The sequence below is a fragment of the Microcebus murinus genome, chromosome 11, assembly GCF_040939455.1.
Source record: "Microcebus murinus isolate Inina chromosome 11, M.murinus_Inina_mat1.0, whole genome shotgun sequence".
NCBI classification, from domain to species: Eukaryota; Metazoa; Chordata; class Mammalia; order Primates; family Cheirogaleidae; genus Microcebus; species Microcebus murinus.
Window position 1 is genome coordinate 90,520,942 of NC_134114.1, and position 14,056 is coordinate 90,534,997.

Sequence of the window (14,056 nt, forward strand, 5' to 3'; positions counted from 1 at the left end):
AGTCCCCGCTTGCAGTCTGAGGAAGCACATCACAGTACTTGCTGCACCTTGGAGGTGGAGAGTGGGAGGGTTTAGTTAAAGGTGTGGTGGAAGAGAACCTAATTAAAACCCTAGCCGATTTCCCCCACTCCCAGAAAGTCGGCCTCTTGGGATTCAGTGTGTCCACTGCGAGGCTGCCAAGCGGAAGCGCAGAAATGCAGTGTGTTGTGTGTTGAGCCCCAAGCGGACTTGGAACACATTCTAAGGCAAAAATCTGGCCTGATCTTAATAGACCAGTGCTCCTCATGGCGATCTGCCCTTTCTCCTGCTAACTCTTGAGTTTCCACCTGCAAGTGCTGCTGAGCTCCTCACCACACCTGCAGCTCCTGGGGGAAATCCTGGGGCAGACCTGACCTCGCTCCTGGAGCTTTGATGCAAACACAGCTTCCTGCACCCTGTCCCACCCTACAGGTCTCGCCCTTTCTGCCCCCGCCGGGGAGGCGGCCATCGTCAGTATGACAGGATATTCCCACATGGCGTCGATCAGGGAGGTGGGCCAACAGCAAGCCATGAGCTGAGGGAGGACAGTGAGCGACTGGGTCCTCCTCACAGGCCCCCCCCATCTGTGCCACGGAGGCTTCTCAGCACCTCCCGCTCTTCCCCAGCCTGGGGACTCTGCTCTCTGCTGTCACTGTCATCGGACAGGCCAGGGTTGGCCCTGCTGGAGAGGGGGCTCCCAGGCTGGCCTCTGGCCTTCGGTGGACAGCAGGCTTGAAGAGACGGGGCAAAGGGCTTGGTCACCTGGGCATCCTTGGGCTGCTTCACCCTCGGTCCTTTAGGTGTTGGGAATGCGGTGGAGCCAGCAGGAGTTAGGAATTTTCAGGCACTACTCCTTCCCAGCAGCCCAGGTTAGACTGGTTCGTACAAAACAGAATTTTTTCTTGGCTCACACAACTGGAACAAAGTTTGATTCAGCAGTCCAGTGAGGTCGAGAACCCATTTGCTTTCCCATCTGCCTTCTGTGGTTGACCTTCATCCTGAACTGGCTTCTCTCATGGTAGTGAAGTTCTGCAGCAATTCTAGGCTTCCTATCCAACACACACCATCCAGAAGGAGCAAGAGCACTGGCTTCTGGTGGCTCTGCCCGAGGAGCGGGTGACCTTTTCCAGAAGCCCCTAGCAAAGGTTTAAATGTGAGTTTATTGGCTCTCGCATCTGCTGTGATGATTGGCTCAAGCTTGGGGTGCCTAAACAGTCACTCTACGGCAAGGCGCTGGGGCCGTGCGAATGGGAACGCCAGCCCCCGATGAGACTGTCAGGTGCTGTCGGGAGAGCTAACGCGCAGACCTCGTGAACCGCAGCAGCACTGCAGACCACAATGGGAAATTCTCAAAAGTCGGTGAAGCACCCCCAAGGTACTGCAGATCTGGTCTGGTAAGCGTTAGACGATGAGAATAAGAAGTAGAGAGAATTAATTATAGACAGGTCTTCAACTTATGGCAATTATATGTCCCTATCAAACACTGAAGTCCAACATGATTTTTCTTTAAAAATTAAATAATAAGGCCATAGGTTCCCGCAAAGAATGGCCTTACATTTTATACCTATGACCTTAATCACCATATTTGATTATTTTTATCTATTTTAATTGAAATAAATGGGCCCCGGATTAATGTAAAGCTTTTGAAGCTACAGACAAATAAACAAAATAGAGCAATCAGTCATGTGGAGCTTTATTGAAGCAGATTAGTCCTCCAGGAGGATGGCTGTCTGGGGCAGGGGACGGGGTGGGGGGCTGGTGAGAGAGCGAAAGACACAGAGGGAGGCAAGAAAACGCCACTTTGTGGCAAGTCAGTTGGGGCAGAGGAGGTGCCCGTTTATCTTTTAGATGAAATCTATGGCTGGGTCATAAGATTCCAGACTCCGGAGCCTTGTCCCCAACCAGCCGGTCTTCCCCGCCACATCCCTGAGGGAAACGCATGCACAGAGGGCCAGCCGGAGCAGAGGGGCCCTTTGCTCTGTGGGCTTCCACCCAAACCCTCCCGAGGAACTGAGTGAGCTAGGCAGCCCCCATGCGGGTCTCGGGAATCAGATCCAGGAAGCCTGGGCCAGGCCGCAGGGGACCGCGGTGTCTGCTGGCACGCTGTGCCCCAGGAGGCTGGCAGCTGGAGAGGAGCCCTGAGCTCCGGAGACCACGGTGGAGAACTTGGAGATTTACTTCTCATTCCTGTTAAGATGATCTGCTGGGCTTGTTTTCTCACTCATGACCCAAGTTTGAGGAATCAAAACCTTCCTTTGAGCGTTAGCTTTCTGATTCTTGGGTTGTGTGCAGGGTGTGGTAGGAAGAGTCGTGTGGCACTGAGGTGGGTGTAGGGGTGGGGACTTAAGCCCTCCATGTCAGGACACACGAACAGACAGGGGAAGGCACAGTTTCTGTAGCGCATGCTACAAATGTCTTAAATAGCCACCAAGTGGCTGGACTGGCTGAGCACCGGGTGTGAATTGCTGCAAGTAGAGTGTTATTGGTTGGATATCACAGGGCATTTATGGCCAGAGCTCACTGAATAGAGGGTTTGTTTCTTTTGCCAAACCAGAATTGGAGATTGGCTGCCAGGCTTGTGTTCTAGGCCATGCAGATATCAGGGATATTATGGAAGCGCAGTGCACTTGAGGCTAGCTCAGACAGCGATTCAGACCCCTCTTAGAAAGCGGTTTCCAAGCCATGGTTACCTCTTATCCAGGACTGGTGGGCCTCACTGGTGTTTTCGATTTTCTGTTTTTTTAAGAGTCTGATTACAGTGGTGTTGCACACTGCTGTGGTTTATTGTTTTTTTTAGTGATCCTATTGCTCAATAATCCACCAGTGCTCTGCTATGAAATGGTTGGCACTAGAACTCCACCTATGAGAGAGGTTGCTTTTTAAATTTAATTTTTAAATTTGTTTTTAATGTTATTCTGTATAAATCAATGGTCCTAAACTCAAATGCCTACAGGAACCAGATGAGTAATGTGAATGTGTAAATAGTGCTCTGTGTAAACAATAGAGACTCATGAGGCCTATGGCAAGCCTAGAGAGAGCACAGGTCCCATCTAAAGGCATGCAAGCTCAGATGAAAGATAAAACTTACCTGGCCAAAGAAAACTCCCGTATGAGCTGGATTCAGACCTAAGGCCACCAGTTTATGAGCTTTGGGCTATAAGCCAACTGACTTTACCTATTATTGCATTGCTATGTTTGTTCACTGTCAGAGATAGTGAGATTTTTATAGATGTGAGCCTTTTATAGTTTCATTTTTATAATCGATTTCAGCTTTTACTCTAGATTAGAATACTGTCTGTCTTTGGGATACAAGGGCTACCATAATTTTCACCCACAAATTGGAATTACCTCAAAAGAAATCGTATCCTCATGAGAGTCATTTATTGGTTCCTGGCCTTTGGAGACTGAATCACTTTAGAGAAGCAGAGATGGAAATCTAAATCAAAACAATTTTGAGTATTTTGCATCATTTAAAAAATTTGCATCACTGAAGATAAGGAACCCCAAGCATTTGAAACTTAGATGTCTGCTTTGCAAGTTGTCTACTGGGTATATTCAATCTTCTTTGCCTTTTATTGGTCGTAGGCAGGCATGGGGTTAGTGGCCAGGGCAGAATTGGGAGTAGGACAGGCTTGTGTTCATTCTCTTCCCAACCCTTTTCACACTGTTAATTTCTGCATCTCTGCTTCCTACGGAGGGTGCTCTGTAGACTTCCCCTCTGCTGAGAAGGAACAAAGAAACCAGTGAATTCACTTACACTTAGATGATAGTCCTCACAGGCCTTTCCTCCAAGGGACTTGTATTTTTAAAAGAACCTGATAGTAGAACAGAAATCAGCAAAGTTTAACCCAGAGGACCCCCTCTCAAATTGGTATTTCCTTTACTACTAAGAGGATAATTGGGTCTTGGGAGCCTCCCAGGCACCCACTTTAGGTCAGACCTGCTGGCCCAGCACCTGTTGCTGAGCATGAAGGGAGTTTTGAGTTTATCCTTAATTTTTTTTTTACAGTATTCAAACTTATGTCAGAGTCCATGTAAATTCTTGCAAATGTATTTTTGTAAGAGATTGATGACACCCAGCTTCCCTGTGTCTGGTGTTAGCCAGAGGGGGAATTATGGGAATTTAAATATTCCTTCCTCAAAGCCATGTAATTAAAACTTTGCTAAACTCATGGTTTTTGATAATGCTTTCTCCTCAGGCCACTCTTTCCACTGCCTTCTTTCAGGAAAGCCTCTTGAATGAACAGTCCACCGGTGCTTTCTCTATTTTCTTAACACAGGTTTATTCTGGAACCCCTTACAATTTGGCTTCTATCTCTAGGCATGTTACTAAGTCCTCTTCCTGGAAGAATCACTGGTGGCCGCCTAGCCATCATAGCCATTGGTCTTTCCTTCGGCCTTCCTTTCTGACCAGCTATTCTCTACCTGGTTCCATTCTTCCTTCTTTTCTCCTGCCCCTCCCCTTCCTTTGCTGGCATAATTCCATGACTGCCTCCTCCAGATCTGACTGAGGTACTTCTGTGAGCTTTCATAGCACCTCCTACCTTTCTGCTAATGAGCTTGTCATACTATAATTTAACTAGTATGTATATGTAGCCTTCCCCAACTCCTCCCACCCCCACCCCTAACTGGCTCTGCAAGGGCAGTTACCATGACTGCTGTATCTTCACCATTTACCTTCTACCCACACATAGTAGGTGCTCTATACCCACACATAGTAGGTGCTCAATAAATGTTTACAGAATGAAGAAATACATAAACAAAGATGACATCTGAACAGGGACATCTGCAGCTTCCTCTCAAGCAGGCACTGAATCCCTGGTTTCCTCCACAACCTTTGGTTCTCCCTAGGCCCCTTGGACCTGCAATTAGAAGCTATAGAGGGGACAGTAGATGTTGCCTTAAAAAGTGACATCTGCCCTCGAGGAAGAAGACGATTGTCAGGAAATCCTGGCCATTTATATTCAGCCATTTCACTACCAGGCAGTAACTTGTTGCTTATATCGGATGGCTCCCTGTTGATGAAATGTATGGAGTAGATGAATTTTAAAGTTTCTGACAGTCAACAGAATGGGAATCACATTGTTCCAGAGACCAGGCAAATGGGCTATAATGAGTTAATCATCATTATGGAGGAAGAACTTGAATATCTGATTCACAACTACAGAGAAACACAGACTAAGAGTTAGAGTAACTAATATAGTTTTTTTTTTCAAGAGCACAAATTCACTTTTATTTATTTACTTTTCATTAGTTTAAATCCTTTTTTTTTTTTTTTTTAAGACAGAGTCTGGCTTTGTTGCTCAGGCTAGAGTGAGTGCCGTGGCGTCAGCCTAGCTCACAGCAACCTCAAACTCCTGGGCTCAAGCGATCCTCCTGCCTCAGCCTCCCGAGTAGCTGGGACTACAGGCATGCGCCACCATGCCCGGCTAATTTTTTCTATATATATTAGTTGGCCAATTAATTTCTATTTATAGTAGAGACGAGGTCTTGCTCTTGCTCAGGCTGGTTTCGAACTCCTGACCTCGAGCAATCCGCCCGCCTCGGCCTCCCAGAGTGCTAGGATTACAGGTGTGAGCCACGGTGCCTGGCCTAGTTTAAATCCTTGAAGGGTACAGCATCACACAGATTTTGTGTCCAGTTGGCCTTCACAGGAAGGTTGCTTTGGAATTTGGCACAAATAATATTACTGTTTCCATGGACCCAAGTTACCTTCCCCAGATTACTCTGGCTTTGTTTGGTTTGCCGCCAAGAGTCACTGTGTTGTTCTTTGCTTTGTAGACATAAGCACATCTCTTACCCAAGAAGAGTTCAGTTTCATCCCAGGCATAAACACCTTCAATTTTAAGAAGAGCTGTGTGCTCTCTTTGGATCCAGAGAGCCACTTATGGCAGCAAAAATGGCCTTGGACCACAGCCTTCCAGACATGTTTGCCTTTTAAAAGTCCTGCTCCCAGGAGGCCTCCACAGGCTCCAAGATGGTATTGTGTAGACATGGAACCATGTAGACAATATAGAACTTTCTGGGTCATTTAAGGAATCTTAAATATAATTTTAACTGTATGCAATTTCACTTTTCATATTTTAGAACCCAGTGTCCCTCCCCTTACCTCTGAAAACATAACTCCACTATATTAAGGGAGTTACATCTGTTCTGTAGCTCTACTACATAGTGGGACAGGCTTTCCAGAGTGCCTAAAAAGAATGTGAAATCTTGATCATATGCATCTTCTTGTTGCTTAAAATTGGGCAGAAATTGTTGAGTGGTGTAAAGAATGAAAAAGGACAACTTTATTAGGCAGGTTGAGTGAGCAAAAAAGTAGGTTTGTATCTATGACATAGGACAGTATGATTAATCCAATAGTCTAATTCATCAAAAACAAAACGTATGTTCTAAAGCTTTTGTGTAGTAAAGAGTAGATACTCTATGTCAGGGGTCCTCAAACTTTTTAAACAGGGGGCCAGTTCACTGTCCCTCAGACCATTAGAGAGTGCACGCTGTGGGCCCGGGATGAGTCGGCTGCTAAGCAGGACAGGCAGCGGCGGCAAAAACACCCGGCAGCCCGATAAATGTCTTACGCCGGCGGCATGTGGCCGGCAGGCCGTAGTTTGAGGACGCTTGTTCTATGTAAACTGTTTTAGAAATACTTTCATCAAAGACTGTGAGCTTTATAAGAGCCCTGGCACTCCCTGGGAGAAGTCTGGTTAAGTGGGAAATAGATCTGATCGAAGAGCTCAAGCTCACCCCACATCAGTTGCCCGGCTCAGACCTCAGACTCAGATGTGTGAAGTGGAACTCCTCGCCTTCACCCTGGGCGGCACCTCTTCCTCCTCTGCACTTCCTCTTTTCTATTAATGTCTGGCCCCCTCTTTCCCCAGTTCAGCCAAGCTCAGAGCCTTCCAGTCAGCTTTGCCCTCTGACGTCCCTTACTGCTCTTATTCCCTGTTCTCTTGAGGGATTCGCCTTGAAGTATCAATATAATAATCTGTACTCTGCTCAACCAGAGATACTATAGTGTAGGGAAAAAATAGCATGGAATGAAGTCAGAACACCCACATGTAGTCTCAGCTCACACTCAGTCCTAGCTAGGTGACCATGGGCCAGCCACTTAACTTCTCTGAGCGTCTGTATCCTTATCAGAAGCAAGTAGAAAAAAAAAGAAGAAGAAGAAGCAGCAAGTAGAGTCAGTAACACCTAAGATTTCTTCCTTACAGGGTTGCTCTGAGGATTGGTGACAATGTTTGCAGAAGTACTTCATGAGCTAGACAACATCTCCTTGCAGAGATATAGTGAGAGTAGAGATGTGTTCTAAAATGTGCCTAACATAAATAATACCTAACATGTAGTGGGTGCTTGATAAATTATACTTGCTATTGCTGGTGATATTAAGACATAGCTTACTGTAATCATATAAATTGTTTGGTTCTATGCTGGGTTGCTGATTCAGAATTTGGGGCTGTGGTCAAGTGGTATACTTTTTTCTTCCTCTAGCCCAGGTAACAAGATACTTCAGACAGCCAAGGTGCTGCTACCTCTTTACATTCACAGATTAATTTCATCCATTAAAAAAAAGCAGATGGCAAAATTAATTACACATTGTGCAACGATGGATCCCAAATTGGCTTTAGAAAACACAGCCTGTTGTAAATGAAAACAGTCTCTGAGGGAGGAAGTGTGCTCCTAAGAGACTTGCTTAATAGAATGTTTATCACTTGAGAGAAATTCATGCTTTGAGTAAAGAGGTGTCTGGAATTCCCATCTGGGATTTATTAGTATATATATTCAGGTGGTCCAGTGCCGGATGTTAGTTCTTAACTTAGAGGAAACAAAGTTTCCAATCTGAAGATGGTGAGGTTGCTGCTGTTTTAAAGTGGGCAGCTGCTGCTGGTATCTTGCTGGCCCTGGAAAGTCCATCAACTGAAATGGAATTTTGTTCAATCCATCTTATTAATGGCTCCTAAGACAGTTGTGGTGGGTTGATAGGTGGCCGGTAGGGTACCTCTATAAAGATAAGCACAGTCCATTAGTTGAAGTCTAGAATCCGGTGGACTTCTACTAGGGATGTTTGCATTTGCTCAGCACTCTCTGTTTATGAGGCTGTTGAAGGAAGTGCATCCATTCTGTGCATGTTGTAAAACAGAAGGTTTGCAGCTGTCAGAATTATTTTCTTCTTGGCTCCTTTTCTGACAGAATTTTTGCAAACTTGATAGGTTTATGGATTGTTGCAGATTGCTAGCCTCAGTACTCCGGATGCAATGCAAATTTTCTTGTCTTGCTTTCTTTCTTTGAAGATAACAGATATTTATGCACTTGGTTCCTTGTAAGGCACTTTTCAGGTAGGGAGAAATTAAACTTATTCTTACATGTTGTCATAATTCAATGTTATGAGATGATTAAATGATTATTAGTTATATAATGCATTCAAAGTGCCCAACATGTGTTATACTCTCTAGAAAGGGGCACAAACACAAGTTTTTAAATAGCTTGTGGATCTGCCTCAGAAGACAACTAACATCGAAATGATCAACTTTAAGTAGAGTAGAAGTTCGCTGTAAAAGTTTATGTCCACTGTGGGCTTCAGTAGGCTTTATAGAGGAGTTGAGTCTGGCCTTGGGAGGGGTAAAAAGAGGCTGTAACAGTGAAAAAAAAATAGACCAGCAGCAGCTGCCCCCACATTGTGGCCACTCAAGATGTCATGATTTATCGTTAGGTTCTTTCAAGTAATTTCCAGTTAATGAAAACAAGTGTCAAAGTTTCTGAAGGATTACTTTTCTAACCACTTATATCTGTGTCAGAGGGGTGCACATTCATGATTTTACTTCTAGTAGCGTCGTTCATAGTCACTTGCGTTGCCATTGCTTTCTTTAGGGGAGAGAGGTTGGTATTTCAGCAGGATCCTGGGGTTGGGGCCTCACCCACAGCCGTCCCATCTGTGCTACCTCCATGGGTGCAGCCCACAATTGACAGAAGCAGCCGACTGTTGTGGCACATATGAATTATTGTACTTCCTCAGTGAGCATTTGAATTTTCAACTGTGGTCTTGTTTAAGGGAAACCAGCTTAAAATCTGTTAGGTAATGCCAACTGGAGATGATGGCTTGACTGACAGCCTCAGGACTGGAGGAAAAAATGCCTCTCCAGGAAACATTCTGTTGTGAGATTAGAAAAAAATGCCTACAGACCAAGCATGGTTGCTTACGCCTGTAATCCTAACACTCTGGGAGGCCGAGACGAGAGGATTGTTTGAGCTCAGGAGTTCAAGACCAGCCTGAGCAAGAGTGAGACCCTGTCTCTACTAATAATAGAAAGAAATTAGCTGGACAACTAAAAAAATATATAGAAAAAATTAGCTGGGCATGGCAGCACATGTAGTCCCAGGTACTTGGGAGGCTGAGGCAAGAGGATTGCTTGAACCCAGGAGTTTGAGGTTGCTGTGGGCTAGGCTGATGCCATGGCACTCTAGCCCTGGCAACATGTGACCCTAACAATATTTGTACCCCCATAAAATGAGGTAATAAAAAAAAGACATGAAAAAAAAAAGAAAAAGAAAAATGCCTCTCCAGGAAACATTTTGATGTGAGATTAGAAATAAGGGGAGACAGAAGAGCATAAGTCAATGATAATCATAAGGTTTCTAGCCACCGATGTCTAAGTGAGAAAAAGTTACTAGGGATTTCCCTTCTCAAGGCAAGTCTAAGGAACCCTCCAAGCAGACAGGTACTCATGGCAGCTGGAAATATGTGGGCTGGAACAGAGCTCCCCAGATGTTCTTGGCTTGTGGAACCCTTAGTGTTTCGGTAATTTTTTTCATGTCATTTCTAGAATAAAATAAACACCTAACAGTTCCATTTATTGAGTGCTTAGGTCCAAACAGCTAATAAGTATTTAAATACTAACTTTGTCATCGTGTGAAAAAAATGATACATATAAATTGAATGATAAAAAATAATGTTTTTATTTCATTCTTCATTTACTACTGGAATGTGTACACCTGTTGGGCACTGCAGGGTCCAATGAGGAGATAAACTACACAGTCATTTGAATAGGAAAGTTTAAAATGAAGAAGTATTAACTAGGAAAACAATATGGCAGTTCCTCAAAAATTTAAAAATAGAAATACTGTATGATCTAGCAATTCCACTTCTGGGTGTGTACACAAAAGAACTGAAAAAAGGTCTCAAAGAGATATTTGTCAACCCACATTCATAGCAGCATTATTCACAGTAGCCAAAAGGTGGTGGCAACCCACGTGTCCACATAGAGATGAATGGATAAACAAAATGCAGTAATATTCAAACAATGAAATATCATCCAGCCTTAAAAAGGATGGGAATTCTGACATGTTAGCACAGGGATGAACCTTGAGGATGTTAAGTGAAATAAGCTAGTGAAAAAAAGACAAATATTCCGTTATTCCACTTATATAAGTTACCTAGAGTGGTCAAGTTCATAGAGACAGAAAGTAGAAAAGTGATTGCCAGGGTTTGGCAGGAGCTGGAAACGTGGAATTAGTCTTTAATGGATATAGAGTTTCAGTTTTGCAAAATGAGAAAAGTTCTGGAGACTGATGGTGGTGATGATTGCACAAGAATGGGATTGCACTTTTTTTTCTTTCTGTGTATTGAAGCTTTTTTTTACCCGGGTACAAACATTTTGGTTACATTTGGTTACATTATTTTTGTACAGTCTGAGTCAAAGTTGTAAGTGTGTCCATCACCCAGATAGTGCACATTGTACCCCTTAAGTGTAGTTTTACCCATCCCCTCTTCCCCCCTCCCGCCTGCTTGATTTCCCTTGAATTTTACTACCATATGTACACATGAGTATTGATCATTTAGTTCCAATTTAATAGTGAATATATGTAGTGTTTGTTTTTCCATTCTTGCGATACTTCACTTAGGAGGATGGTCTCAAGTTCCATCCAGGTTGTTACAAAAGCTATTTAGTTCACCATTATTTTATGACTAATACTCCATGGTTACATATACCACATTTTATTAATCCACTCATGTATTGATGGGCACTTGGTTTGTTTCCACATCTTTGCAATTGTGAATTGTGCTACTATAAACATTCTAGTGCAGATGTCTTTTATATAAAATGTCTCTTTTTCCTTTGGGTAAATACCCAGTAGTGGGATTGATGGATCAAATGGTAGGTCTACTTTTAGTTCGTTGAGGTATCTCCATACACTTTCCATAGAGGTTGGACTAGTTTGCAGTCCCACCAGCAGTGTATGAGTGTTCCTATCGCTGTGAATGTACTTAATGTACACTTAAAACATTATTAAGATAGTAGATTTTATGCTCTATGTATTTTACTACCATTAAAAATAATAATATTCCAGGTTCCATGTGACTAGGAAAAGAGAAAAAAAAGTATGAAAATATTTATATTTTTATTATAAAAAATTTTTAAAAATAATAATAAAAAGAAAACAAACTGTTTTTAAAAAGAGAAATGTTCTTGGCCGGGCGCTGTGGCTCACGCCTGTAATCCTAGCTCTTGGGAGGCCGAGGCGGGCGGATTGCTCAAGGTCAGGAGTTCGAAACCAGCCTGAGCAAGAGCGAGACCCCGTCTCTACTATAAATAGAAAGAAATTAATTGGCCAACTGATATATATATAAAAAATTAGCCGGGCATAGTGGCGCATGCCTGTAGTCCCAGCTACTCGGGAGGCTGAGGCAGAAGGATCACTGGAGCCCAGGAGTTTGAGGTTGCTGTGAGCTAGGCTGACGCCACGGCACTCACTCTAGCCTGGACAACAAAGCGAGACTCTGTCTCAAAAAAAAAATAAAAATAAAAATAAAATAAAATAAAAAAAAGAGAAATGTTCTCTATAATGGGGACTGGCTAATAGGAAGTAGAGAGATCTTTAAAGAACAGACGATAGCAGATATAAGGAGCAGCCGCTACCTACGGGTCTGACGTAGAGCACCCCCAACAAGCGTGGCTCCACTCCAGACCTTGCTGGACAGAACGTGGCTGCCATGGCTCGCTGGATGGCAGAGGAGTCACTGTGGTGCCATGCTGGCATAACTTGCTGGAAATCCACCTTCTAAGATGCTTAGGAAAGCATTCAAGGGCAGGTTTCTTACTGGAAGCATGATCCCACAAAATCACCCGAGAGGGATGCCAATGGAAGGCTCTGGCGGCTGAGGGTTGCTAATCACTACGTGTAGCAGGAGCCAGTTGGTGAAGAGGGCACCTGCACTGAGGGAACTGGGTACTGGGTGAGCCACTGCCCCTGGCTTCAGTAACTCTTGACCGCATTGCTCTAACACATGAGATTCTAAGGTGCCAATTTGGTTAAGACAAAGAGTATGACAACTCTTATACAGAAGAGTCATGTGTAAAGTGAAAACCGTGTGGGGTCAATATTGTCCTTGAAAACCCCCTAGGAAGTTACCAGATTGGAGCCTGACGTACCATCTCCCAGTGAGTAAGGAGACTTACTTTGTAAACACTGGAACAGGGGCCGGGTGTGGTGGCTCATCCCTGTAATCCCTGTAATCCCAGCACTCTGGGAGGCCGAGACAGAAGGATGGCTTGAGCTCAGGAGTCTGAGGCCAGCCTGAGCAAGAGTGAGACCCCGTCTCTACTAAAAATAGAAAAATTAGCTGCACTTAGTGGCACATGCCTGTAGTCCCAGCTACTCGGGAGGCTGAGGCAGGAGGATTGCTTGAGTCCAGGAGTTTGAGGTTGCTGTGAGCTAGGCTGACGCCACAGCACTCTAGCCCGGGTGACAGAGTGAGACTGACTCTGTCTCAAAACAAACAAACAAACAAAAAACACTGGAACAGGTTGCTGTTTCTTTGGGACCAGATCATATAGTTGGCTTGTCTTTAGAGGCATTTTGCTGTGAAACAATACATAGCCTTAAACACGACATTTGCCGTGAGTGTGTGAGAGGCTGTGCGGAGACTAGAGGGTGGAGGGAATAGGAAATCCGCAGCTCCGTGTCATGCTCACTCTGCAGCATAAAGTCATTAGGTGGAACGGTGGCTAATGTACCCATTTAGAATCTAAATTCAGGCGTCCTCAAACTATGGCCTGTGGGCCACATGCGGCCCGCCGAGGACATTTATCCGGCCTGCCCTGTGGGTTTTTTTTTTTTTTTTTTGAGACAGGGTGTCGCTTTGTTGCCCACGCTAGCATGAGTGCCATGGTGTCAGCCTAGCTCACAGCAACCTCAGACTCCTGGGCTCAAGCAGCCCTCCTGCCTCAGCCTCCTGAGTAGCTGGAACTACAGGCGTGTGCCACCATGCCCGGCTAATTTTTTCTACATATATATTAGTTGGCTAATTAATTTCTTTCTATTTATAGTAGAGACGGGGTCTCTCTCTTGCTCAGGCTGGTTTCGAACTCCTGAACTCAAGCAATCCGCCCACCTCGGCCTCCCAGAGTGCTAGGATTACAGGCGGGAGCCACCGTCCCGGCCCTGCCCGGTGTTTTTGCTACAGCTGCCTGTCCTGCTTAGCAGCCCACTCGTCCCGGGCCCACAGTGCGCCTGTGTGGAATGTGCGCCGCTCTCTCCAACGGTCCGAGGGACAGTGAACTGGCCCCCTGTTTAAAAAGTTTGAGGACCCCTGAGAGATTGTCTTTCTGTCTGTCTGTTTTGGGCTGATTGTATTTAGTTGAAATTGAGAAAATTAAATGGCATATGATGAGACATTGCTGAAGTCAGTAGTAAAAAATCTGTTGAAATAGATCTCATTGAGAAAGTTAGTGAATTTTAGCTCTCATCTGTCCCTACTAGGAAATTTATGGACTTACTGTTACGTTACCTTTTTTTAGATAAGCTGGCCATTGTTCGGATGAGCAGTTTCTCAGATAATACGTTCATTTTGGTGATATCTACAACTTTGTTGAACTAGTACATATTTCTATAGCTCTTCTTTAAGGAGAGGCTGAGTAACTTAAGTTTTGTAGCCTGACCTATTCAAGTAGAAAAACTTCTGATCCATGCTTTTCAGTGCTCTCCACAAAAAAAGGTCTCCCCTTTCCCCTGAAAAGCTGTTTGGATAAGTTCTGCTTCA

At 44.4% G+C, this 14,056-nt stretch overlaps 1 protein-coding gene and 1 pseudogene across 2 annotated transcripts in view; one reads left to right on the forward strand and one right to left on the reverse strand.

Annotated features, from left to right (window-relative positions):
- Positions 1-14,056, forward strand: part of TNFAIP8 (TNF alpha induced protein 8) — a 123,845-nt gene that overhangs the window by 62,584 nt on the left and 47,205 nt on the right. The window lies entirely within an intron of this gene.
- LOC142873757 (large ribosomal subunit protein eL33 pseudogene) lies at positions 5,616-5,946 on the reverse strand (annotated as a pseudogene).